We start from the raw sequence: 26,993 nt of genomic DNA, 5'->3' as shown, positions 1-26,993 counted from the left end.
ATAACTTTCTGGGGTTTTAATTGGGATTACATTGAATCTATACAACAAGTTGGGAAGAACTGACATCTTAACAATATTGAGTCTTCCTTTTCATGTACGTGCAATGTCTTTCCACTTAATTAGGATTTCTATGTTTTCTTTCAAGAGACGTTTGTATTTTTCCTCACATAAATCTTGTATATATTTTGTTAGACTTACGAGTATTTCATTTCTTTGCTAATGCAAGTGGTATTGTGTTTTAATTTCAAATTACAATTGACCATTCCTGGTACATAGGGAAGCAATTTACTTTAATATATTAACTTTATATCCTGAAGCCTTATTAGAATCGCTTACTAGTTCCAGGAGTTTATTGTTGCTTCTTTGGGGTTTTCTACATAGAAATGATGTCAGTGATATCATCTGTAAACAAAGATGGTTCGATTTCTTCCTTCTTAATCTATATAATTTTAATTTCCTTTTCTTGTCTTATTGCAGAATTTAGCACTTCCAGTAGGATGTTGAATAAGAGTGATAAGAGCAGAAATCCTTGCTTTATTTTCAATTTTGGTGGAAAAGTATTTATTTTCTCAATGTTAAGTATGATGCTAGCTGTGGGTTCTTTTGTACATGGTCATTATCAAGTTGAGGAAGCTTCCCTCTGTTCCTAGTTTGTGGAGAGTTTTTTTTTTTTAAATCATAAATGGGTGTTGGACTTTGACAGATTCTTTTCTGAATCTATTGACGTGATCCTATAATTTTTTTCTTTAGCCTGTTTATGTGATTGTTTACATTAACTGATTTTTGAATGTTGGTCCAACATTTTATACTTGGAATAAATCTCACTTGGTCATGGTGTATTATTTCTTTTTAAAAATAAATTACAGGATTTGGTTTGCTAATATTTTGTTGAGATTTTGTGTTTATGTTCCTGATATGGATTGGTCTATAGTTTTCCTATTTAGTAATGTCCTTGTTTCTATATTAATGTTGGTTTCATAGAATGAGATGTGAAGTATTCCTTCTAATTGCTTGCTGGAAGAGATTATAGAGAATTCATATTATATCATCCTTAAATGTTTGGTAGAATTCATAAGTGAACCCATCTTTGCCTGGTATTTTCTGTTTTGGAAGGTTATTAATGATGGATTCAATTTCTATGATAGACATTGGGATATTCAGATTGTTTCTTCTTATGTGAGTTTTGGTAGAATGTGTTTTTCAAGGAATAGGTTCATTGCATTATAAAAATGTGATTATAGAGTTGCTCATACTATTTTTTTATTATCCTTTTAGTGTCCATAGGATTAATAGTGTTGACCACTTTTTCTTTCCTGATATTAGTTATTTGTGTCTTCTCTTTTTATTCTTGGTTAGCCTGGCCAAAGTTTTACTGATTTTCTCTGTTGATTTCCTACCTGTTTTATTGTTATTGATTTCTGCTCTAATTTTTATTATTTCTTCCTGCTTAATTTGGATTTAATTTGCTCTTTTCTTCTAGTTTCCTAAGGTGGAAGCTTAAATTATTGATTTGAGGTCTCTCTTTCTTTCTATAATATGCTTTAAATGATATACATTTCCCTCTATGCACTGTTTCATTGCATTCCACATAATTTGATTGTTTGTATTTCTTTCAAATTCAAAATTCTCTTTTGCTCCCACCAAAAAGGACATGCCACTTTGATTTTAGATGTGAATACAAGTTTGAGAAAGACAATAGGGCTGATCAGTTGTGAAAACTTTTATTTCTATAAGTTCCATGAGACCTATAAATGGTCAGTCATCCCTATAGTTTAAGAGTGAAACCTATGATTCTTTTATATTTATTTATTTTTTGAGACAGAGTCTTGGTCTGTTGCCCAGGCTGGAGTGCAGTGGCGCAATCTCACTCACTGCAAGCTCTGCCTCCCAGGTTCATGCCCTTCTCCTGCCTCAGCCTCCCGAGTAGCTGGGACTACAGGTGCCCGCCACCATGCCTGGCTAATTTTTTTTTTTTGTATTTTTACTAGAGATGGGGTTTCACCGTGTTAACCAGGATGGTCTCGATCTCCTGACCTCGTGATCCGCCCGCCTCAGCCTCCCAAAGTGCTGGGATTACAGGCGTAAGCCACTATGCCCAGCCAAGCCTATGATTCTTAAGTTTTACATAAGCCACCTGTAGATGTATGTGCTTTCAGTCCATTGGTTTTGAGTCTCAATCTCAGGTTGTTTTTGTGGAAATAATACTTTTAATGTCTTCACAGTTGACAGATTGTCATAATTCCTGTACAAAGCTTCTAAAAAAGCAAATAATTTTTAATAAACTAGTCATACATATATCAGAAAATAGTCTTTATCCTTATTGTAAATTTTTACAGCTTTGTTTTTAAAGATGTAAAAACCAATCTCATGCAGTATGGAAGAAACACATATAATTGGGTAATTTTCTCCAATAATTCTACATAAAATACCATTCAAGTTTAAAATTTACTTTGGAAAGAGAAGTTTCAGTTCTGAGTATCTGAGACTAGCACTAGTTAGTAGTGTTTTATTTTAGATTGTAGTAAGTAAATGTTCTCTGTTTTCACCTTTATTCCAGAAAACCACATTCTCAGCCATAGCACATCTTGAACTATCTTGATTAGTTTCAGTTGTCAGACAACCAAATGTGTAAAACACGCCGGGAAAAGCCAGTTTTTTCACTTTAGGATAATCTTTTCCTTTATGAATTTGTATAACCTGTACCATATTTGAGCTTCAGATTTCTCATAGGCTGTTAAATGCATTTGGAAATGTCACTCAAATGCTTCATTAAGTAGAAAAGTGTTTGGAAAGTGATTACAATTGTGTAACTATCTGTTAGGAAGTCCTATGCCCTGTGAGATACATATGTTCAACAGAAGAACAAGATGTAGAAAGTGGCTGGAGATAGGGGACTGGTTGAAAAAAGTATGTAGTCTAAAGCTGTAACATCCTGGGTATTTGCAACTTCTCCATGAAGGTAGAAAAAATCAAAAGTATATGAAATTGTAAACACATGGAACCCCTCCACATAAGTTAAAAAAAACCCAAACCAAAAATCTGCAAACCCAAATGAACTTCCAGAGTGTGCTTGCTCGCTCGTGCTCTCTGTCTCTCTCTCTCTCTCTGTCTTTTTTTGAGACAGGGTCTCACTTTGTTGCCCAGGCTGGAGTCCAGTGGTGTGAACATGGCTTGCTGCAGCCTCGAACTCTTAGGCTTAAGCAGTCCTCTTGCCTCAGCCTCCCAAGAAGCTGGGACCAGAGGTGCACACCACCACATCTGGCTAACCAGAGCTCTTCCATACTCCATATTATGTCTAGTTTATCCTCCATCTACTATTTTGGATCCAATTCTGCTAAACTGAATTTCATCTAGTTTGTTAACTTCCTTTCTATGTCTTTTTCATGAATATTTTAAGTGTTTGTTTACTTTTAGCTTTTTGTTTTTTAAGATGAGAAAGATACCACTTTTAATTCTTTAGGTAAGTTGTATGTGTGTGCATGCACACTAGACTCATATTGTGTGATTTCTCTAAGGACAGCGTTGCAAAGTTTTGTTACTTACCCATATTAATTCTGTGGAGTCACAGGAAGTACCTACTTTTTGAAAACTATTAAAAATGAGACCAAATTTTATCTCACTTCCACGTCCTAATTTTGCTCATGAAACTAATTCATCCGTGGCTCTACTGATGCCACTTAACTTGAAAAGGAAATGAAGAGTAGGCATTCACAACATGATGATTTGCCAATCAAGCCTATTTTTAGTAGTCAGTAAAAATTTCTGACTGAATATCTAGTTTAACAAAGAGTGAATGAGCTATGAAGATTGCTGAGAACAGGTAGTTTAAAATTATCAGACATAATTGGCTTCTAGTGTCTCTCTTAATGTAACGATTCTATTCTGTTATTTTATGATAGTGGTTCTCAAACTTTAGCATACATCAACCTCAACTAAGCAGTCTGTTAAAGCACAGATTGTTTGGCTTCATCTCTAGAGTTTATGACTTACAGAATAGGGTGTGGGTTGGATAATTTGCATATCTAACCAGTTCCCAGGTGATGCTGGTCTGGGACCACACTTTAAGATCTCCTATTCTAAGCAGTGAGATCAGTCTCTTCCCTGACTTCCCAGCAATAGCTAATCTGTGAAACAATTTACATTATTCTTTTTATGCTTAAAAATGTTGGTTGCTTCGTCTCTGAAAGGATTATTTTAAATATTTATTATTCCCTTTCCTGAAGATTAGAAGTTAGGGACAGGGCAGTTTTGTCACTTAGAGGTTAATCTTGAGAACACACAAAATAATTGTATCAAACACAAAAGCCATCTCTCTCATGTAGGGGACGCCTTCAATTTTATTTCAAAGGTCTCTACATTTTGTATAGCTTTATGCTTCTTTATTGTTGACAAATTAATAATCCATATTCATATAAAACAAAACTATTTAACACTATAAATGTGTATCAATACCAGAGTCAGCCAGAGATGCCATAATATTCCACATAGAAATTTGAAAATCCTATCAAATAACTAAATAGTCTCACTTTTATGTCTGCATTTTTGACAGAATGTTAAAAGGGAATTCTGCCTTTGGCTTTCTGAGGGTGCTTCTCCATTTTCTCAGACAGTGGTCTCAGTTGCTTTCTGTTATAAAATAACACTTCAGTAAATTTCTGTAGTGATTGCTCCTTCTACCTTTGCAGACTTCTGTTGTCTAGAGGACAGATATCAAACTCAGGGCAAATGATGGAGTAAATGTTTAATCTTAAGTGATAAATGTACTGTTTACTTACTGCTGTAGGCTATAGACATCTCTTTTTATATGAAAGCAGCCAAAAACATACCCAATTTAGAACAATTTTGTTAATCCACTCTGTAATAGTCTAATCTCTACAACTTATAAATTACAGCTTATATTGTCAGAGAAACTCTGAAATTCCTTAGGTGATAATATAATATTTCTTTCCATGTGAAAAAGCTTGAAATAATTACAACATTAAAATTATTTTGGCTGGTCGCTGTGGCTCATGCCTGCAATCCCAGCACTTTGGGAGGCTGAGGTGGTGGATCACCTGAGGTCAGGAATTCGAGACCAGTCTGGCCAACATGGCAAAACCCCGTCTCTACTAAAAATACAAAAGTTAGCTGGGCATGGTGGCACATGCCTATAATCTCAGCTACTTGGGAGGCTGAGACAGGAGAATTGCTTGAACTCAGGAGGCGGAGGTTGCAATGAGCCGAGATTGTGCCACTGCATCCAGCCTGGGCGACAGAGCAAGACTCCATTTCAAAAAAAAAGAAAAAATTGAGGAGAAATAGTGCATATTTCATGTCATCTCAAAACCTTATATTTTAATAAGTTCAGGGTTTCTTTTAATAGGTTAAATACGTCTAAATTATTCAAAAATTGGATTCATTGCATTTGTACTTTTACAGGGTTCCCTGTGCTGTATTATAAAAATGGCTACAGATTTCTTTCACCCCTGAATGTGCATTACTTTATATTGTGACTTTCCATTTTCCTTCCATGAAAGGGTGGAGGCTGTTTGTTGATTCTTTGGCTCAGAACATGGCATGCAAATTACTTTGGACAATGAGGAAAATACGTCACAAGGATAGGCTTTTAAAATGCCATGGAGTGGGGCTTGCTTTTTTCTGAATGTGGAACCTCAGATACATCATGTGAATGAACGTAGGCTATCCTGGTAGAAATTTAGAAGCAATGTAGAAGAGAACTGAAGCATCTTGGCTTCTCTTGAGCTAATCAGCTAGCCATGTATGTTAGACCACACTAGACCAAAGATCAGCAAACTATGGCCCGTGAGTCAAAGAGCCCATCAGCTGCTTGTCCAAATAAGGTTTCACTGAAACACAGCCATGTCTATTTATGTACATATTGTCCATGGCTGTTTTTGCACTAAAGCAGCAGAGTTGAGTGGCTGCAAGGGAGACCCTATAGTCCATAAGGTCTCATACAGGAAAGGTTTGCTGACCTCTGCTGTAGACTTTTCAGTCTCAGGTAAGCTGGCCCAAATCAGACGAACCATCCAGCCAGCCCACAAAATCATAAAAAATAGTATGTGTTTGTTGCTTCAAACTGCTATGTTTTTGGGTGCGTTGTTTTTTAATGCAGCATAAACTGATACTAACTGAAACTAACTGATAACTAACTCTATCCCTACCACCTCAACCCCAAGTTTACTTTTATCTTTCTTAATAATGCCCATTCTCTGATGCTCTTAAACTTGAAGGTTTGGCCCATATGCTTAGTGAGTGTAAGAGGTGGAATAATCTTGGAGATTATTTCTTGGCTCCAATTTGCAGCCAAGAAAATAAAACCCAGGGAGAGTAATTTAAGGCTGCACAGATAGTAGTCTTTGCCAACTGACTGGGAATAGGCATTTCACTTCTGCAATTCAAACCTTTCTTCCTTTCCAAGTTGACTGTAAAAGCGCCTTGATTTGATTATCTGGGGAAGTGATTCAACATTTGTTTAGTTATTCTTAAGGCAACTTGAACTTCTTTTATATTATTATTATTTTTCTAACAGGGGCATTGAAATAGGGGGATGTAATGACTTGTGGTTACTGAGAATTCTGCTACAATGGTGTTTGAGAGGACTGTTTTAGGGAAGTGACACTTTATCTTTAATCACACCGGAATGGGCAGCTTGACCTAATGGCGATGTATAAGTTTTTTTTTTTTTTTTTGACTGCTCGTTTCCCAGTTTCCCTGAGTAACTCTGATAAACCAGGTAAATTCTTATATTAATTAGATAGATTCATTAACTGGTTTGCATTTACCTTTCTCAAAAACTTTTATTTGGATTGTATGGCAGACACTTGGAGTGCACATTGTGACAACTCTTGTCCACTTGATTTCAGCACTAATGTTGCAGACAGTTCCCTCCCCTTGTCTGTTTTCTACACCATGTACTCTGTAGGCATATTCTGTTCTGCTTTCTTGAAACCTTGACAAGCCATTCAGCTGCAAGCAGGTGCAACCTTGAAGTTCAAAGAGAGGTCATACACTGGGTCAATCCTTCATTAACAGAGGATGAGTGTGGATGGACAAATGACCCAGAATCCCTTTACAGGGACATTTGGAGGCTCTTTCTCTACAGTTCCTTAGAGGGTTTCCCACAGGACTCAGCTAAATGGCCAACTGCTTCATTGCACACCTTGTTAACTTGTTAACATCTTTCTCACAGGAACGGACTCCAAGATCTTATTCAGCTATTGCATCTAACTCCATGCCCAGTGTCTTTGGATGATGTATAATTTTTCTCCCTCAAGTATCAGTCTGGTTCCCCATAGTTCAGGTTTATAGAGAAAATAGAACTTAATCTTCTTTTTCACAGGTACATTAATGGATTAGAAATGCTAATCCATTGGTATTGTCTATACATTCATAAAAGGGGAGAATGGAAAACACTTATTTTATTTCCCTAGAAAGGAACAGTGAAGACTTTTGCTGATTAAGGAATGAAACATGAAAGGCCAGAGGAAGGAGGGGTGGTTCTGGAGGAAGGAAAGAAGGACAAAAGAATGGCTAATGTGTAAACAACCAATGAGGTCTGCTGATATACCACAAAAGTATTTTCTATTTTGTTCTATTGAGATTTAAAAAAATCTGATTTGTATCAAATGACTTTTCAGCATCTCTCAAGATAATCCTATGCTTTCTATTTTACTTATTAATACATTTATTGGTAGATATATTAATATAAAACTAGTAACAAGCTATTCATTATATATTATATTTTTATACATTTCTGATTTGATTTGTAAGGTATTTATTTAGTCTGTTTGATTGTATTATATGTCAAATTAATCTGACTTTTTTTTGTCTGTTTGCTTATTGCCTGCTAATCTTATTTTCCAGATGGGTTGAGCTGTATAATAAGAATTCGGGTGCTTCCCATTTTGTCTATTCCTGAAATATTTTAAACAGTATGGACATTGTCTAGTTTTTATATCTTTAAAAGAACTCAACAGCAGTACAATTTCATCCCAATGTTTTTGTAGAGATTATTTTTAATAACCCAGAAATTAAGCCCGGTACCCAATAGTGATCTTTTCTGTTCTTCTCCCTCCTCCCACACCCCACCCTTAAGTAGACCCTAATGTCTGTTGTTTCTATCTTTGTGTTCCTAAGTTCTCATCATTTAGCTGCCAGTAATAAGTGAGAACATATGGTATTTGGTTTTCTGCCATTTGGATATTTCAAATGATACTGTATCATGATATTCCTCAGCAACTTGCTTTTGATTATGTGACTTTGGCCTGGCCAATTAAATCCTCCCCTCTTGGGTGTAGTATATGATTTTCCTCATTCCTTAAATGATTTCATGATAGTCTGTTTGTTGTTTAATTTGGTTAAATATTTTCCTTTTTTTAAAGTTATACTTTAAGTTCTGGGGTACATGTGCACAATGTGCAGGTTTGTTACATAGGTATACATGTGCCATGGTGATTTGCTGCACTCATCAACCCGTCATCTACATTAGGTACTTCTCCTAATGCTATCCTTCCCCTATCCCCTACCCCCTGACAGGCCCAGTGTGTGATGTTCCCCTCCCTGTGTCCATGTGTTCTCATTGTTCAACTTCCACTTATGAATGAGAACATGCTGTGTTTTGTTTTCTGTTTTTGTGTTAGTTTACTAAGAATAATGGTTTCCAGCTTCATCCATGTCCCTGCAAAGGACATGAACTCATTTTTTTATGGCTGTATAGTATTCCATGGTGTATAGGTGCCACATTTTCTTTATCCAGTCTATCAGTGATGGACATTTCAGTTGGTTCTAAGTCTTTGCTCTTGTGATTAGTGCCACAATAAACATACATGTGCGTGTATCATTATAGTAGCATGATTTATAATCCTTTGGGTATATACCCCGTAATGGGATTGCTGGCCAAATGGTATTTCTAGTTCTAGATCCTTAAGGAATTGCCACGCTGTTTTCCACAATGGTTGAACTAACTTACACTTCTACCCACTGAGTAAAAGCATTCCTAGTTCTCCACATCCTCTCCAGCATCTGTTTTTTTTCTGACTTTTTAATGATTGCCATTCTAACTGGCATGAGATGGTATCTCACTGTGGTTTTGATTTGCATTTCTCTAATGACCAGTGATGATGAGCTTTTTTTCATATGTTTGTTGGCCACATAAATGTCTTCTTTGGAGAAGTGTCTGTTCATATCTTTCGCCCACTTTTTGATGGGTTTTTTTTTCTCTTGTAAATTTGTTTAAGTTCTAAAAGCCAAAATTAGCAAATGGGATCTAATTAAACTAAAGAGTTTCTGCACAGCAAAAGAAACTATCATCAGAGTGAACAGTCAACCTATAGAATCAGAGAAAATTTTTGCAACCTACTGATCTGACAAAGGTTAATATCCAGTATATTTTCATTTTAAAGGACAAGTAGGATGTCAGTGGAAACTTCGTGTTTGTGCTGGTACTAATTTCTAATATTTCTGTGGAATAGTATCTCAGAAGCAGACTGGCTGGCTTAAAGTTCATTCACATATAAAGTTTTATATTTCTTCCTAGCTAAATTGCCAATTTATATTATTTGTCCATTTTTTTCTATTGAGATGCTTGTCTTTTTCTTATAATTTTATAGGAACTTTTAATGTAATACAGATATTACTTACTTGCTTTATAGAGTGCATATAGCTTCAGTGTTTTTGTAAATTTTAACCTTTGCTTATGGTATTTGTGTTTAACTGAATTTTAAATTTGGTGACCTTAGTTTTTATGGTTCTTATCTTGCTTATAAAGTTCTTCACCTAAATCTTATAAATTATTACTGTATTTGTTGGAATATTTGTTTTGTATTCACTACTTAGAACTTATGTTTAAGTGAGTACAACTTATTTTTTCTTAAATAGCCAATTGTCTGATAGCATTTACTGAATGGCTTTCTATTTCTTTATTGATAATAATTTATATATCACATTCTCAATGAATGTGAAATTATAAGCATGTGTTCATTTTTATGCTTATTTCTGAATTAACAATAGGCCATTTTAATTACTGAGTCTTTATTGTTAAAGTTTTGAGATTCTTTACTATTTTTGTTTCAAAAATGTATGGGTTTTCCTTGAGTACTTAGTTTCCCTCATGAACTTTAAAATCAGTATGCTATTCCCCAGTCAAAAAATAAATATGTATTAGAAATTGGATTGAGATTGTGTTTACTATAAAGATTTGGAGGATTTGTTCTAGCCAGTTTCAGACTGTTATTACAGCATAAATAGCTGGTCTCTTTGAAATGCATTAAAATACTGGTTAAAATAAATAACTACATGAAACCAGAGTGTTATTAAAGTTTACCTATGGATGTATGCAAATTGCAAAAGCAAAATAACCATTAAAAAATAAATATATGGTATCTCTTTACCTTCTGCAAGATTAATTTTGATCCTGAATACTATAGAACTGATGAGGAGAATGATAATTTTAAGCTTGGCTTCATTTTGATTCCATAGTTTGGCGTTTATACATCTGGAGCCTACTGTCACCAGTATGTTTCTATAAGACTGAGAATGTAAATGAAAACTCAAAATTCCATTTCTGTGGATGCATGTTAGTATTGCTTTTTTTCTGTGTTAATAAAAAATGTCAATATATAAGGTTAGTTACATATTTATTATGTATCAAATTATTTTATTGACAGTATAGACTTGTTAAGTACATATTACAATGTAATTCAGTGGGTTGGCTATAATTTTTTGCCACTTACTCTATGCATAGTTTAAAGGAAGTTATCTCTTACTTCCTAAAGTTAATTACTATTAATATTGACTGTTATATTTTCAGATAGCTTTCTTTTAATTTACATGTGTATGCATAATATGTCCGTATTTCTCAAACACAATGTTATTTGAATGTATATATGGTGTGCCACCTTAATTATTTTACTTATATTTTGGGAGAATTTTTTATGTTAGAACACTAAGCCTTCCATTTTCTTTTTAACATCTAAATATAATTCCACATAGTAGATCATCATAATATATACAGTTTTTTAAATTGAGTCACTTATCTTTTTATTGTTATAAGCAATGCTTTAATAAATGCTTTTGTGCACATATTCAAGTATTTCAGAGGGATAAATTTATAGCAGTGACATCGTTGGATCTATGTTTGTGCACATTTTAATGTTCTCCAAAATGGTTGTGATATTTTATATTCTTGTCAGTAGTATAAAGACATGACAACAGTAAATTTTATCAGTTATTAAAGTTTATGCTAGGCTGATGATAAATTTGAATTCCTATGATTCCTAAAGATTTTATCATTTCAAATGTTTATTTGAAATTTGTATTTCTTCTGTTAATTTCTTGTTCATATATCCCAGAGACATTATATTTATTTAAAAATAACTTATAGACATTCTCTATACAGTATAATTAAGGGATTTTTGTGATTCAAAATTTGGCTTTTTAAAAGTCAAATTAGAAATTTTTATGGTATTGGGATTTAGTTGTTTAAGGCCTTTCCTATCAAAGTATAATTTCCTAGATTTTCTTCTAAAAGTTTGTATTTTTATTGTTTACATTCAGATATTTATTTATCATTATTATTTTTTGAGTCAGGGTCTCACTGTCATCCAAGCTGCAATACAGTTGCAAGATCATGGCTCACTGTAGCCTCAAACTCCTGGGGCTCATGTGATCCTCCCACCTCAGCCTCCTGAGTAGTTAGGATTACAAGTACACGCTATCATGACTTACTAATTAGATTTTCTTTTTTGTAGAGATAGGTTCTCACTGTGTTGCCCTGGTTGTTTCTGAACTCATGGGCTCAAGCAATCCTCCTGTCCTGGCCTGTCAAAGTACTGGGATTACAGGTGTGAGCCACCACTCCCAGACCATTTAGATCCTTAACATGGCAGGAATTTATTTTTCTATATGAGTGATATAGAGATCTGTCTTTAGTTTTTCAAGTGTATAGCTGACTATTTTAATGCAATCTTCCCCAATTATCTGAAATAGCACTGTGATCATGTATTAATTCCTTGTATGTGCATAGGCCTGTTTTGTACTGTTTAGGGTGATTTATCTACTTCACCCTTCTTTGGGGTTCCCAAACTTGCTGTTATGTTTTGGTATTTGAGCGGTCAAGTGAATCATTCTTTACTCTTTTTTATTTCTTTAAGATTTTATTGCCTATTTTTCCCATTTACTTTTTCAATTGAATGTAGAATAACTTTGTAAAGTTCTATAAAATTTAAGTTTGCATTTGATGAAAATTACATTGGTTTGATAGATTTATTTGAGAAAAATAAATAGGCTTATGGTACTTTTCCCTTCAATCCAAAACATGGTGTTCCTCTCTCTGTGTTCTGGTCTCATCTTACGCCCATGAACAAGGTTTAAAATATAATAACTTTGTTTATGTATCTCTTGAATATTCTCATGTTAATTCTTAGGTCTGTGCTAGTTTTCGTTACTATTATAAACTGAATCTTTCTTAAAGTAAAAAGAGTGCTTCAGCCAAAAATTGTTGTCCATTTGCTGAAATATTCAACGGCTGTTATGTCTCATTTGCCAGTCTCAGAATACATTTTAAGGTGGAAGTGGTTTTGAAAATTGTTTAAAAATAAAGGATCTAGTATTTCATTTTTCTGTGATCAAAAAATCCTGTTTGATACTTGTTTGAAACTGTCAATATATGTCATTGTCATTCCCTGTTTATTCAGTCTTCTTGTTCTGTATTCCATGTTTTGTCTGTTATTGGCATTCATCAGAAGTCATGAACTTTCCATGCATCTCTCAATTTATCTCCATCCTTTGGGGGAAAGAAACTCATCATACAGAGTACAGTAATTGTATTGTACTTAGGAACATCTTACTTCTTTGAATGTCTTATTAGAGTTCAAGAGTGCGGACTATAAGAAAAATCTGACTTGAATAATCATAATTTTCCCAACCCTTTTTAGTGCGTCCTCTCAAATGTGTCACCACCAGTGCAGTGTTTGTGGCATAATAGTTGTAAACAGTTGCTTATTTGTAAAAACATTTTAATCTAAAATTTTTTTGGCGTCTTGTGTATCTTATCAATATATGTTCTATGTTGTGGTATTTCTAAAATCTTGGACATAGTTATTCTGGGCACAGTTATTTCTTGGGTATAACCTAGAAAGTAGCATTTAGATATTTCAAATCTGATGACTCAATGGCACAAGTAAAATTGAAGCCAGGAGTTCTACTAAATTTAGCCTTAAGTTTACCTAAATGTAGTATAACTTAGTATTACATCGGCTGTTATTGGCACTTAGGTTTCTTATGCCTTATATTCTTAGCCACTAGTATATAAACACCAAAATTAACAAATGGGATCTAATTAAACTAAAGAGTTTCTGCATAGCAAAAGAAACTATCATTTTTTGATATAAAAATTTTATATCAATTTTTAAAACTATAAAAACAAGAACTCGTGTTTTCAAGCACTTAATCAATTCAAGGTACATTTAATTCCTAATTCAACACTATTCTGACTTTTTTTTTTTTGAGGGTCTTAGTCACCCAGGCTGGAGTGCAGTGGCATGATTTCAGCTTACTGCAACTTCCACCTCCCAGGTTCAAGCAATTCTCTTGCCTCAGCCTCCTGAGTAGCTGAGATTGCAGGCGTGCACCACCATGCCCAGCTAATTTTTGTATTTTTAGTGATGATGGGGTTTTACCATGTTTCTCCAACTCCTGACCTGAGGTGATCCACCTGCCTCGGCTTCCCAAAGTGTTGAGATTACAGGTGTGAGCCACCACACCTGGCCTATTTTCTGACATTCTAAGAGTGGTACAATGTAGAATCTTTAAAAGTGTAGATGATGCATTTCCATTTTTAGTCCTTAAGGGAACACCCATAGTGAAAGGGTAGTTTCCCTCGATTATGAAACATTAGGTTGTGATGTTATATGCAGAAATTTTGTTTAATGATAAACATAACAGCTTGGGATTTGACATGGTGACAATGGTTAGAAAAGTGAGGCTTAAGTGCTTTTCAAGCTGTGCTCGCTTCATTCATGCAGAATTGCTGTCTTTGCTGACTTCTGGTTTCTTGCTTAGGCGCTGACAAGAGAAAGTATCTGTCTGTAGTTTCTAATACTAGTGTTAGTCTAATCATAAAACCAGCACACCTTTGTCTCATATAACACAGTTATTAATCAGCTCCCCAGTGTCTCCTGCAGAAAGAATAAAAGGAAGTATTTTAAAAATTACATATTCTATAAATATATTCTTATTGCCCACTCTTAGAGTTTTCATTTGTTGAGCATCAGTGTACCAGATAATTTACAGACTTCTACAATCTTCATAATTATGGTATAGGATAAATTTTGTTATCCCTATTTTACAGAAATTACTCTTTTTTGTAGTCTTATGTGAAAATTATAGAACAGTTTTGGGGCTCTGCACAATGTTATGTCCTTCCACAGAGAATTTGCCTTTGATTCTGGTATGCAGTTAGTCTGGGGAAGAACAATTCAATCTCTTCAGAAATTAAGTTGATCTGCAGCTCTATTTTAAGTTTTTAGAAGAGCTGTTCTATTTCTAGTTGCCCTTGATCCAGTAGCATATCCCTTTGTGAGTCCCAGGTGAAAGTTAGGAGTGTTTACTAAGCTCTTTCCCTCTCCAGTTTTTGTTTTCCCAGTCCCATGAACCACTGAACTCCCTGCTGAACTCTGCTCAACTTTTCAGCCTTTGAATTGCTGCTTCCTGTGTGGCTTTTTAGTCTCTCAGCCAGCACTTTTAAAAAAAGTCTATGTGTATAAATAGAACTACCATGTACCCAGCAATCCCACTACTGGGTATTTGTCCAGAGCAAAGGAAATCAGTCTATCAGAGATATTTGCACCCCTGTGTTTACTGCAGCACTATTCACAATAGTCAAGATTTGAAATCAACCCAGGTATACAATATCAGAGAATGGGTAAAGAAAATATAATATATATACAAAGTGGAATATCATTCAACCATAAAAAGAATGGAATCCTGTCATTTCTGTCATCCATGGTAACAGGGATGGAATTGGAGGACATTACGTTGAGTGACATAAGCCAGTCCTGGGAAGATAAATACAGCATGTTCTCACTCATTTGTGGAAGCTAAGAAAGTTGATCTTATGGAAGTAAAAAGTAGCACAGAGGATACTAGAGGCTGGGAAGTGAGAGGGGAGGGGGCACATAGGGAGAGATTTGTTAAAAGATACAAAATTATAGCTAGTTAGGAGGAATAAGTTCTAGTGTCCCATAACACTGAAGGATGGCTGTAGTTAATAATATATATATTTTCAAATAGCTAGAAGAGGATATTGGATGTTCTCAAAGCAAATAAATAGTAAGTATTTGAACAATAGATAGGCTAATTATCCTGATTTGATCACTATACATTTTATGTATCAAAAAATCACTATGTATGCCATAAATATGTACCATTATTATGTGTCAATTAAAAAATAGAATTTTTTTAAAAAGTCAAATGACTTGAGGAAAAATATGATGATGAATTTGGGAGTTACCTCTCTGTACTTCCCTTCTCTCAGGGATGTTAACTGTCAAGTCCTTGAAACTTTGGTTGCACATTGCCTTCAGGTTTTAAATTAATTAGTTAATATTTTTTATATCCAGGATTTCTAGCTGTTTTCAGCAACAGATGGCTGATTGCAGGTAGTCCTCTATAACTGTAAGTGGAAGTCTTTCCTGGAGTCCTTTTGGAAGCTTGAGTTTGTTCTGGAAACAATTTCCAGTATTATTTTGAATCACATTGATTTGGTTATTACCTGTATTCTACCAATAACAATGCACAGTCCATGAAAGCTGGAAGTATGTAGTGCTTCTACAGTGTTTCTCTTACAGGGTAAGCTTTGTCCATCTGACAGGCAGTTGACAGGTACCCACTTCCAAAGCTGCTGCTGCTAATGTATAACTAGAAGAATGACACACAGTAAGATAAGGTGATAAGAATTCAGGAGCATTTCCTAACCCATCTTCTGGTTATAATTTAGAATATACTAGATCTTTAAAAAATTAAAAAAAATTTTTTTGGAGAGACGGAGTTTTGCCATGTTGTCCAGATGCAGTATTTCGAGCCTATCGTGTGTATAACGTAAAGACAATTAGAAAATTTGACAAACCATCCCATATTAGATAATCCCTTGTCATGAATTGCGTTACCCTGACTGACATTTTTCTCAGTAGGTAAGCCATGAGGCACTAGATGAAACATGATGATTAACAAAGATATGTATTAGAATCACTTGGAGGGTTTGGACAATAGATCACGCTTCAGGTCCCATCTGGGGAGATTCTGATTGAATTGATCTGGGGTGAGATACAAATGTCTTCCACTTCATATTCCTGATCCTCTGAATCCTACTTAGTCAAGGTGTCCTCTTCTTTGTAATATTTTCTTTTACGTCTCTGGACTGTATTTTTTCTCTTCTCTGAATTTCCAAGTTTACAATACTCCCAGGGCTCTTATGTATATACTCATTTCTTATTAAATCATCTTTTTTTTTCTTAATTCAACTTTTAATGTTTTTACATTTTTCATTCATTTATATTCAGTCATATATCCTGACTGATGTTTAGCGTACTTTATAATATTATCATTATAGATTTTCTTGTGTCATTCATAATCAAATCATATGGTCTTACCTCACCACCTTTGATTAGGGACTATATCTCATATTTATTTTGTAAAACGATAGACACAGCCCTGTCCCTGGTAAAGAGAACATTCTTAAAGATGGAAAACAAGCAAAACAAACAATATCATCCAGGGAAAGTGCTACTTTTATGTAAGAAAATACTTTGATAGGGCCGGGCGTGGTGGCTCAAGCCTGTAATCCCAGCACTTTGGGAGGCTGAGACGGGAGGATCACGAGGTCAGGAGATTGAGACCATCCTGGCTAACACAGTGAAACCCCGTCTCTACTAAAAAATTACAAAAAACTTAACCAGGCCAGGTGGCGGGTGCCTGTAGTCTCAGCTACTCGGGAGGCTGAGGCAGGAGAATGGCGTGAACCCGGGAGGCGGAGCTTGCAGTGATCTGAGATCCGGCCACTGCACTCCAGCCAGGGCGACAGAGTGAGACTCCGTCTCAAAAAAAAAAAAAAAAGAAAGAAAATACTTTGATAAGCCACTTATAATTGAATGTATTTGATGGTGGGCCACTAAGGCTGAAGACTACACCTGAGACAGTCAGTGCAATTGCTAAATGTCTTTATTTTTATTTTTAGAGATAGGGTCTCATTCTTTCATCCAGGCTGGAGTGCAATGGCACAGTCTTGGCTCACTGCAGCCTCGACCTCCTGGGCTCAATCGATCTGATCACCTCAGCCTCTCTAGTAGCTGAGACCACAGGTGCACGCCACCACACCTGGTTAATTTTTGTATTTTTTTTTTTTTTTTTTGAGCAATGGGTTTTCATCATGTTGCTTAGGCTGACCTTGAACTCCTGGGCTTAAGCGATCTGCCCACCTCGGCCTCTCAAAGTGCTCGGGTTACAGGTGTGAGCCACTGCACCCAGCCTTTACTTCAGAATGAAGAGAAATGCAGGGGTGATGGGAAAGCAAAGACTAGATAAGATAGAAGGAAACTGAGAGAGAAAACAAGACAGTGGGGTGTGGCTGAGCAACCAGCTTAGGTGGCTGGAGAAATTTTAATAAAAGGGCATCCTTATTCAATTTTAAGTTATCTTGCTACACTTAAAAAGTAATAAACTCTCTGTTTCACCTAAGAAATCGGTAAAGAAGTTTGCTATACATTACCCTATAAAACCTACCATTTAGTTTAGTTTTTTCTTTATTTCTATTTGAATGAGACATGGGCAAGTGAATGCAGTAGACAGGATGCTGCTTGAACTGAGCTAATTCAGTGAAAGCCACACCTGACCACTTGTCAGCCCCTGTGTAGACATCTCAGGTATGCAATATAATATGGATAATTCAAGTCAATTTCATTTAAATATTATTTAAGCTTTAAGAATTAAGATCTTAAACTACTGCGTGGGCTATAGAAATAATGGCTTTTTCTTAGCTGGTGTAAGGAGCATGTGTGTATGTTTATGGCAGACTGCCTGGTATTAAGTCCTGGATCCACTGTTTATTTCTACCCAGTTTATTTCTGCCTCAGATTTCAGTTTATTTCTGCCTCAGATTTCTTAACAATGGAGGTAATAATAGTCCCAACCTCAGAAGGTTGCAGTGAAGATAAAAATGAGTTAAGACATTTAAATCCTTTAGCCAAGTCCCTGGCACATGCAGGAATGCACACAGTGTTAACAACCATCATCATTTTACTGCTGTGGTGTAGTTCTCAAGCCTGCTTTGCATCAGAGTCACCTGCGGTATCTGAAAAAATGTACATCCTCAGGATCTAGCCCATACCGATTAAGCAAAATTTCTGGCACTGGAAAGTGGGCATGCATAGAAAAAAAACCAGAGGGATCTGGAGAGGCAGTCAGTTCTGCAAAGCACTTCTGGGATATGTTTGTAGGTAGAAAAATGTGAAGATAAGTGTGAATGGCGATCTCCTATAGAAATTAGATGACTAGAGACACATAATTCAAGCTACCAATCCCTGAACTTGTTAATATCAAAATGAGTATTTTCTAAAAGCCTTGGGCTGTCAAATGGAGATGTGAGAAACCAGCTGTTGAATACCTTTCTGGGTCTAGCTAGAACCCAACCTTGAGGAAAGAATGTTTGTCATTCTGGGTGGCTCTTATTGAAAGAAAATAGCATTTTTCTCTCTGCTTTGAGAATGAATTCAAGGATTCAGAGAACATAATTGGCATCTGTGATGATGAAGGTTTACATGACAATTACGAGTTGTCTTTTTTTCTTCAGTGTGAACCCAACTGTTATTGCTTTATAGGATTTTGCATGTTAGAAGACTAGAGTGACAGTAGCAATTATGTTGTGACCTTCAGAAGGAGGTAGACTTTTTCAGATAGTTGTGATTTTCTGGAATCCCTCTTGCCTGACACTTACTACTACATGGCCACTATTTGTGTTGCTCAGTCTGACACCTGATCACATGTAAGGGCTTGTAAGTTCGGGCTCAGATTCTTCAATGGTTCTTTATGATTGTGTTTCCAGGATAATAAAGATGAAACTTATTGGCTGGCATTCAAGATTGTCTAGTGTGAGTCTCAGTTACTGTACTCTTACTTTAGCCAGTTGAGCTTATTTCTGATATACCAAACATTTGGAAGATAGAGATGATGTGATTGTTACACTTAGCCCAGCAGACTCAGCTCTTCTCTCCTGACCTTCCCCCTGCAGCCTAATGATAGGCCAGTGATAGTAATAAGAAGGCAAAAACTTGTCTTAATAATACAGATTTTAGGCATAGCCATATACTCCAGTATCTATCAAATTATTGTTTAGAGGAGGTCAGAAGACAATAATGATTAAAACCATGTACTTTGGAGATAGATTTTCCTTCAGGATGTTCCTTAACCTCTTTATGCTTCTACCTGTAAAATGGGGATAAATCATAGTAAGTAATTCATATATACAGGAGAAGGAATTGAGTTTTATTTTTCTTTCTATTTTGTTTTGTTTATTTAGTTCTATTTTAATTTTATTCTGTTTTACTTATAGAACAGTGCCTGGCACATAGTCTTATATTGGTGTTTGTTAGAGGGGGAAAAAAGTTACAGTGGTGGAAGTTCTTAGCACATTGGAGGCTTCCAAGCACGGCTTCCTGTCCTGATTCTTGCCTAGTATTGAGATGTTAGACTCTGATCTTAATATTTGACTTATTCTTTATCATATTGATTACATCCTGGGTTTGTCAAAAGTGAAAGGAATAATTGTAAACCTTGTTATTTTAACCAGTATGTTTTTTTTAACTTTTATCTAAAAGGGCATTTTTTACAACTGGTCTATTATAATTTTTCTAGAGTATAAGCAAATCCCACTTGAATATTCCCTCTTTGCTACTTTCTGGAGGAATTTTGGGTTTCATAATCTGGTTTCTGAAATACAGCAAAGAAAAGGAAAACTAGAGTCTTATGCTCTGCTGGTGTGTCCTTAATCTTTCTGTCTCTCCTCAATTCCTGTGTTTGGGTCATTTTATAGTTTCTGCAGAACTAGAACTTTGCTGCTTAAAATCATCCCTGGACTGTCATTGGCCAGCCCAAGCGTGCTGTTGGTTCTTGATATGGTTTGGCTGTGTCTCCACTCAAATCTCATCTTGAATTCCCACATGTTGTGAGAGGGATCCAGTGGGAGGTAATTGAGTCATGGGGGCAGGTCTTTCCTGTGCTGTTCTCATGATAGTGAATAAGTCTCACAAGATCTGATGGTTCTATAAGGAGGAGTTTCCCTGCAAGATGTGACTTGCTTGCTCCTCCTTGCCTTCTACCATAATTTTGAGGCTTCCTCAGCCACATGAAACTATAAGTCCATTAAACCTCTTTCTTTTGCAAATGGCCAAGTCTTGGGTATGTCTTTATCAGCAGCAGGAAATGGACTAATACAGTTCTCCACTCATATTTCTACACTCCTATTTCCTTACTACATTAGTGCCTGCCATCAGACTTCCATACACTATGGCCTGCTGGAGGAGAGAGGACTTTCTGTCCTACTAAAGAATGCACCTCTGCCTGTGCCCATGACTGGCCCAAAGTGCACGAGAAATGACATTGCCCAACCAATGACTAATAAATACACCATGTTCCTTCCTTCTCAGGTTAAATCTAGGGCTTTTCCAGTGGGATTGAGCTCTAGAAACTCTCTGTATTGAATGCCTCCCCTTCCTTCACCGACTTCTCCACTCCCTAACTGGTGTTCTTTCCCTCCCCAAGTAAAAGACTTGGGCTCCAATACTTATATCAGCTTCTGCTTCTGGGGGAACCCATGCTTAGGCCTACAGGTTCTTCCATTGTATAAAGGTTGGACTGATAAAGTCCAATTTGATCTGTTCTGCAGGTGCAGCAGGTACTGGGGACTATTTGCCACCATTACAGCATTAGTTGGTGCTATACACTGAATGTGAGTGTCTCCTGAAATTCATATGTTGAAACCCTAATCCCCAGTGTGATGGTACTTGGAAGTGGGGTATTGGGAGGTAATTAGGTCATGAGGGTTGAGCCCTCATGGAGGGATTAGTGCCTTTGGAGGAAGACGAAAAGATGAGAACCTCCTTCCCCTGCGCCCCCTGCCAATCTCTGTGCATGCACCAAGCAAAGGCCCTGTGAGTTCATACCAGGGAAAGGCCCTTACCAGACACCAAATCTGCCAGTACTCTGGGCTTGAACTTCCCAGCCTCTAGAACTATGAGAAATAAATTTCTATTGTTTAAGCCACCCAATTTAGAGTATCTTGTTATAGCAGTCTGGAATGACTAAATCAGTTGGTGACAGAAGTGATATGAGAGGTAACATAAAGTAAAGAGTTTTTATACCATGTAAAGAACAAAAGTACCTAAAGGGCTCACACCTGTAATCCCAGCACTTTGGGAGGCCAAGGCAGGTGAATCACCTGAGGTCAGGAGTTCAAGACCAGCCTGGCCAAAATGATGAAACCCCATCTCTAATAAAAATACAAAAAATTAGTTGAGTGTGGTGGTGTATGCCTGTAATCCCAGCTATTTGGGAGGGTGAGGCAGGAGAATCTCCTGAACCCAGGAGGCAGAGGTTGCAGTGAGCTGAGACTGTGCCACTGTACTCCAGCCTGGGTGACAGAGAGAGACTCTGTCTCAAAAGAAAAAAAAAGTGCCTAAGGGATAAATACTTCCTTGCTTTTTTATTTTGAGGCCTCTTCCTAGTTTTACTATGGATCAAGTATCAGGACTGCTTCACAGAATACATAGAGCAAATTACTAGAAATAGATGCTGAATAGATGTGCCATTCTAGGTCTTTAAAAATGACATATACCAGCCCTATGTATATGAGGACTAAGCAACTGAAAAATTCCTTGCAGACTACTATATACATGTCTTAAATCCCCTCCTCTGTTGCCCCATCAACCCTTCAATGAGTCTCTATTTCCCACTCTTTGTGGACATTCAGAGACTATCTTTGGACCCCTTCCCATAGATACAAACCTATTTTGTCTGTTACTACCTCCTATATATGCTTGATGTCAGTGAATTTGTTGCATTCATTTTTTTCCCCCAAATACAGGATGTTCATTTTTGGATATGGCTATGTTTCCTCCTGTTTTTCCCACCTGGATTTTTTTCTCATTCTTCTCTGTTGAACAAAATTCTATTCTCTACTCAGGCTGCGTCCACTGGGATAAATTTTAATTAGAAATAGCAGAAAACTCAACTGATAGTGGTAAAATGAGTAAGAGGTTTATTTATGTCATACAACAAGAAATTTGGAAGTAGGATATCTTAGGCTAATTGAACAGTATAATAGCTTCATACCTCGGTTCCTTTTGTGCTGAAATTGTGTTTTTTATGGCCATGGTTCCAAAAGGCTCTTGTACCTCTAGGCATTGTATCCATGTTCCAGGCAGAAGAAAGGGAAAGAATAAATGGCAAAAGCTAAATGCCAAAACGTATACCTTTTGCATTTTAGAAAACCTATCTAATGACTTCTGCTTAAGTTTCACTGGCTGGAAGTGAGTTTCATGGCTAAACCCAGCTGTGAGGGATTCTGGAAGGATATTTTAACACTCTAGGCTCCATTTCAGAGAAAATTCAGGGAAAACAAACTTATGAAAGATTTTTGCATAGCTGATTCACAGCATCCAAACATTTAACTTTTTAAATTCCATGAACTCCAGCAACATTTATTGATGGCAACCGTTTTGTTTTTGTAATTTAACGCATGATGTTACAGATGAAAAAATATTATAGATATATGTTTTAGCTTTCTGACTGGATTTGAAAAAAATATGAATTTCATCTTGTCATATGACTAGCAACTACTACTTACAAGTTTTTGAAAATAAACATATCCATTGAGGATGAATTAAGCAAATGCAGAGAAACGGTTGCAAACCGGACTGCCTAGATCCATGATCATGATTTCACTGGCTCTTCCTCCTTCTTGCTGATAGTAGGTAAGCCCCAGATTTCATGGATCTGGTCAAATCCATGTGCGAAGAGGTCAAAGTCAAGTGCTGAGAGCTGAAGAGGAGATGTGAATAAAAAGCCTATAGGAAAATGAGTATAGGTTGTTTTTCGAAATCCTACTTTATGTCAGCTGTGCATAAAGAAACAGTGTTGATGTAATTCTCGTTAGACAGTGAAGGAAGTCTGTTGGTGGGCATTCAAAGAAGTCAAACAACTTGCATTAGATAATATAATGGCAGAAAATGAAGCTGAGATTGTCTGACAGGTATATATTCAAAGTTAACTTCTTTCTACTGTTTCAGGATAAAAAACTAAGGGAAATTATGTGGGTCAAAGGTTTAGCCAACAGCCAGAATTATTTTTCTCAAATCACTTTTGGAAGGACATTAATTCAGAGTTCATCAAGGTTAATCACTTCTGACTATAAAGTAAATATCTAGGCAATTTCTAGTAACGGCAACATATTGGGGTCTTAAAACGATTTTGTTTTACGGTGGAGCTAGATCGTTTCAGAATCAATTTGAGCAAGTGAAATGAAGGGCTGAAAAAATACAGCTTTATAAATAATGGAAGTCTTGACATTCTTTAATACTACAGGACAAATAGCTCCACACTCTAATTACTGTTGTATGGTGTTTGAATATCTTTGGTGATGTTAATTAAAGAGTGACTCTTGCATATTTTGCTCAAAATATTCATGCATCACTTTCATACTGCTAAATTCTTTCAAAAACCCATGCCAATAACTGGGAAGAAACAAAGGCCAGACTACATTTATTTTCAGGTTCTTTATCTCAGTTATTTGTATTAAGAGGCTGCAAAACTGGATATTATTTATGCTGGAAGAGAGAATGGAAGGGTATCCTAAATGTCAGTATTGGAGCTTTTTGTTCGCTTAAGTTCTTAGGTGCAGGTGATGAAGTATTATATTTTAGGGGCTTTTCATCTTTTCCTTGTGGGTTTTTTCTTTGTCTGATATTATAATCTTGAACACTTATGAAGAAGATATTACACTACTTTTCCTGGTCAAATTACAATAAACCTAATAGAATGGAAATTTTACTGTTTAAGGATTAGTGTAGTGGTTTCTAGCTTTTTCAGCTATGAGAAATTCTTTTTAAAGTAAGAAACAAATTAATGGAAACATTCACATTTTATTACTTAATAGTATTTTTCATGGTGGTTGACATAACAAAAATGCTATGAAAATATTTTCACATAACTTGTAATTTGTTAATCAGTAAAATCTGCATAAATTTGAAATGTAATAACAAGTATATGTGTAAGACACATTATTTATTCCACTACATTCAATGCTTAGTGCTTTGTGAATCTACAGATTATTATGCTACCTTTTAGGATTCGATGGAAATGATCTAGAAGATAGCTTTCTAGAGAATTAGAAGAGAATCTGAGCAAAACAGTTCAGGGCAGGAGATATGTCCAGAGGGGCTGCTAATTGTCCCATGGTTTAAAGAAATTTCTAAAACTCCAAATAAGAGACACTCAACCATAACATCCTAAATTTTTCTTAAGAACTCAGTATGATAAACTAAGTGCGAGGCGTTCACGGTAGACTGTGGTTCTTCTGAAGGTAAACTTGTCATTTGAGCTTTCTACAGTAGTTGGTACTATTTAAAATAATAGATATTTTAAGACATTAAATAATAGACATTCTGCTCAGAAATATTTAGCCTATTCTTAGCTCAAGTGCTAATTTTAGTGAGATTCACATTCAGAACCTTTTGGTATTCACATAGAAACTACTAAAAGTCTAAAACTAAGTGAGTTCATTGTTAATGAGAGATCATATTCTATAGTGGTGGGCATAGGTTTTGGTTTGGGACTCAGACGTGATTTGGGACCCAGACATTGATGCATAGTCTAGCTTAGTGGCTTATTAGCTTTCTTTCTTTCTTTTTTTTTTTTTTGAGATGGAGTCTCAATGTGTTGCCCAGGCTGGAGTACAGTGGCATGATCTCAGCTCACTGCAGCCTCTGCCTCCTGGGTTCAAGTGATTCTCCTGCCTCAGACTCCCAAGTAGCTGGGACTACAGGTGTGTGCCACCACACCTGGCTAATTTTTGTATTTTTAGTTGAGATGGGTTTCTGCATGTTGGCCTGTCTGGTCTTGAACTCCTGACCTGCCTGGCTTCCTAAAGTGCTGGGATTATTACAGGTGTGAGCCACCGTGCCTGGCCAGCTATTTGTTTTTGATCCTTTGTTAAAAGAAATCTTGGATTTCTCAAAGGAAACTATTATTAGGATTTTTATAGACATTGAATATATTATGTTTAATGTATCTATTATAGGTTTGGCACATTTTAGTGCTCATTAAGTTATAGCTATGGTTGTTATTCAATTTCATCTTTTCTAGATACAACAATAATTTCTGAAACAGAAGCTATGATTTCAGAGTTTCATAAGTAAATAGTAGAAACACAAAGGCTGATATTTTTCAATATGGATGTATTTTGCTAATATTTTCAATAAAATCTTTTGGAGAAGTCTTTTAGAATATGAATCCTGTATAAGTGGATTGGGTGGATTTGCTATGCACTTAAAAAGTCAGCTTGAGGGAAATCGTTAATGTCAAAAGCCATATATGTGGGATGCCTTGATGTTTCTGAAGTGGTCGGTGTTTAGAGGGAGGAACTGCAAAGAAGCATTGATATTTCAAGTAGTCTACATCAGTGGTGCCCAACCTTTTTGGCACCAGGGACTGGTTTTGTGGAAGACAGTTTTTCTGCGGACCAGAGAAGAGAGGGAAGGTTTTGGGATAATTCAAGCACATCACATTTATTGTGCAGTTTATTTCTGTTATTACTACATCATAATGTAAAATAATAATGCAACTCACCATAATGTAGAACCAGTGGGAGCCCTGGGCTTGTTTTCCTGCAGCTGGATGGTCCCATCTGGGTGTAATGGGAGACAGTGACTGGTCATCTGGCATTAGACTCTCATAAGGAGCACACAACCTAGATCCCCTGCATGTGCAGTTCACAATAGGGTTCGCGATCCTATGAGAATCTAATGCTGCCACTGATGTCACAGAAGGTGGAGCTCTGGTGGTAATGCAAGTGATGGGGAGCAGCTATAGATACAGATGAAGCTTCACTCATTCACCTGCCACTCACCTCCTGCTCTGTACTTCCGGTTCCTAACAGGCCACAGACTGGTACAAGTTCACGGCTCAAGGAGTTGGGGACCTCTGGTCTATGCAGTATTTTCTTTCTCATGGATACCATGTCCTTGCATTTGAAATTGTTAGAGAAAAAGTAGCCCCTGCCTCTTATTTTCCTTCTACTCTTCTATATCTGTTCTCAGAAGGCCAAATCAAGAGAATGAATATATATATATGTATAAAACACTGGTGATCTTTATCTAGTCATTTCTGAAATAACTCTAGAACTAGGACAAAACAATGGACTTTTATAGATATTCTAATGATACTTAAACTAAAAAATATAAATATTTACTTTAAAATGGGAGTTCAAAAGAGAAGCAATAATGAAAGTTAACTTGATTGCCAAATAAGCAGAATGTACTTTAGGGGTAAAACCATGGAGGAATAAGTTTTTTTCTTAATTAAGATGGAGTTGGAGTAATGACATTCAGTTTCTTATTGCATATTATTACATATAATATGTGCAAATGTTGCTGTGTAAAAATATAAAACAAATAAAAAAATTGAATTGAACTGCATCCTATTACCTGGTCTTGAAATAAGAAAAAAAAAAAAAAAACTAAATTAGAAAAGTAGCTCTGCCTTTTTATTTTGGATGCTTCAGAATGGATTTTTGACTTTTCTAAGAAGTAACATGAATAATTGAGGGATAGAGCATAATGCTGTTGAAAATGGTTAAAACTGCATAATGCTGTTAAAATGGTTAAAGTCCCTAATTATGTTGAAGGAATTCAGTGGCGAGGTCCGGGAAATGACTCAGCTGAGCTTGT

General features: G+C 36.0%; 1 long non-coding RNA gene across 2 annotated transcripts; it reads right to left on the bottom strand.

Annotated features, from left to right (window-relative positions):
- Positions 1–13,678: 13,678 nt before the first annotated feature.
- On the bottom strand, positions 13,679–24,959 carry LOC108587523. 2 transcript variants are annotated; one of them, XR_004177079.1, is made up of 4 exons: positions 22,895–24,959; positions 22,381–22,444; positions 19,425–19,476; positions 13,679–14,177 (listed from the first exon to the last, which is right to left on the bottom strand). It is a non-coding gene; the product is annotated as an uncharacterized LOC108587523 (long non-coding RNA). The 2 variants fall into 2 exon arrangements; XR_002524199.2 differs by lacking the exon at positions 19,425–19,476.
- Between the last annotated feature and the right edge of the window lie 2,034 nt (positions 24,960–26,993).

The sequence above is a fragment of the Papio anubis genome, chromosome 11, assembly GCF_008728515.1.
Source record: "Papio anubis isolate 15944 chromosome 11, Panubis1.0, whole genome shotgun sequence".
In the NCBI taxonomy this organism is placed as follows: domain Eukaryota; kingdom Metazoa; phylum Chordata; class Mammalia; order Primates; family Cercopithecidae; genus Papio; species Papio anubis.
The sequence above is the reverse complement of the archived record's forward strand: the minus strand, read 5'-3'. Positions and strand labels throughout refer to the sequence as shown.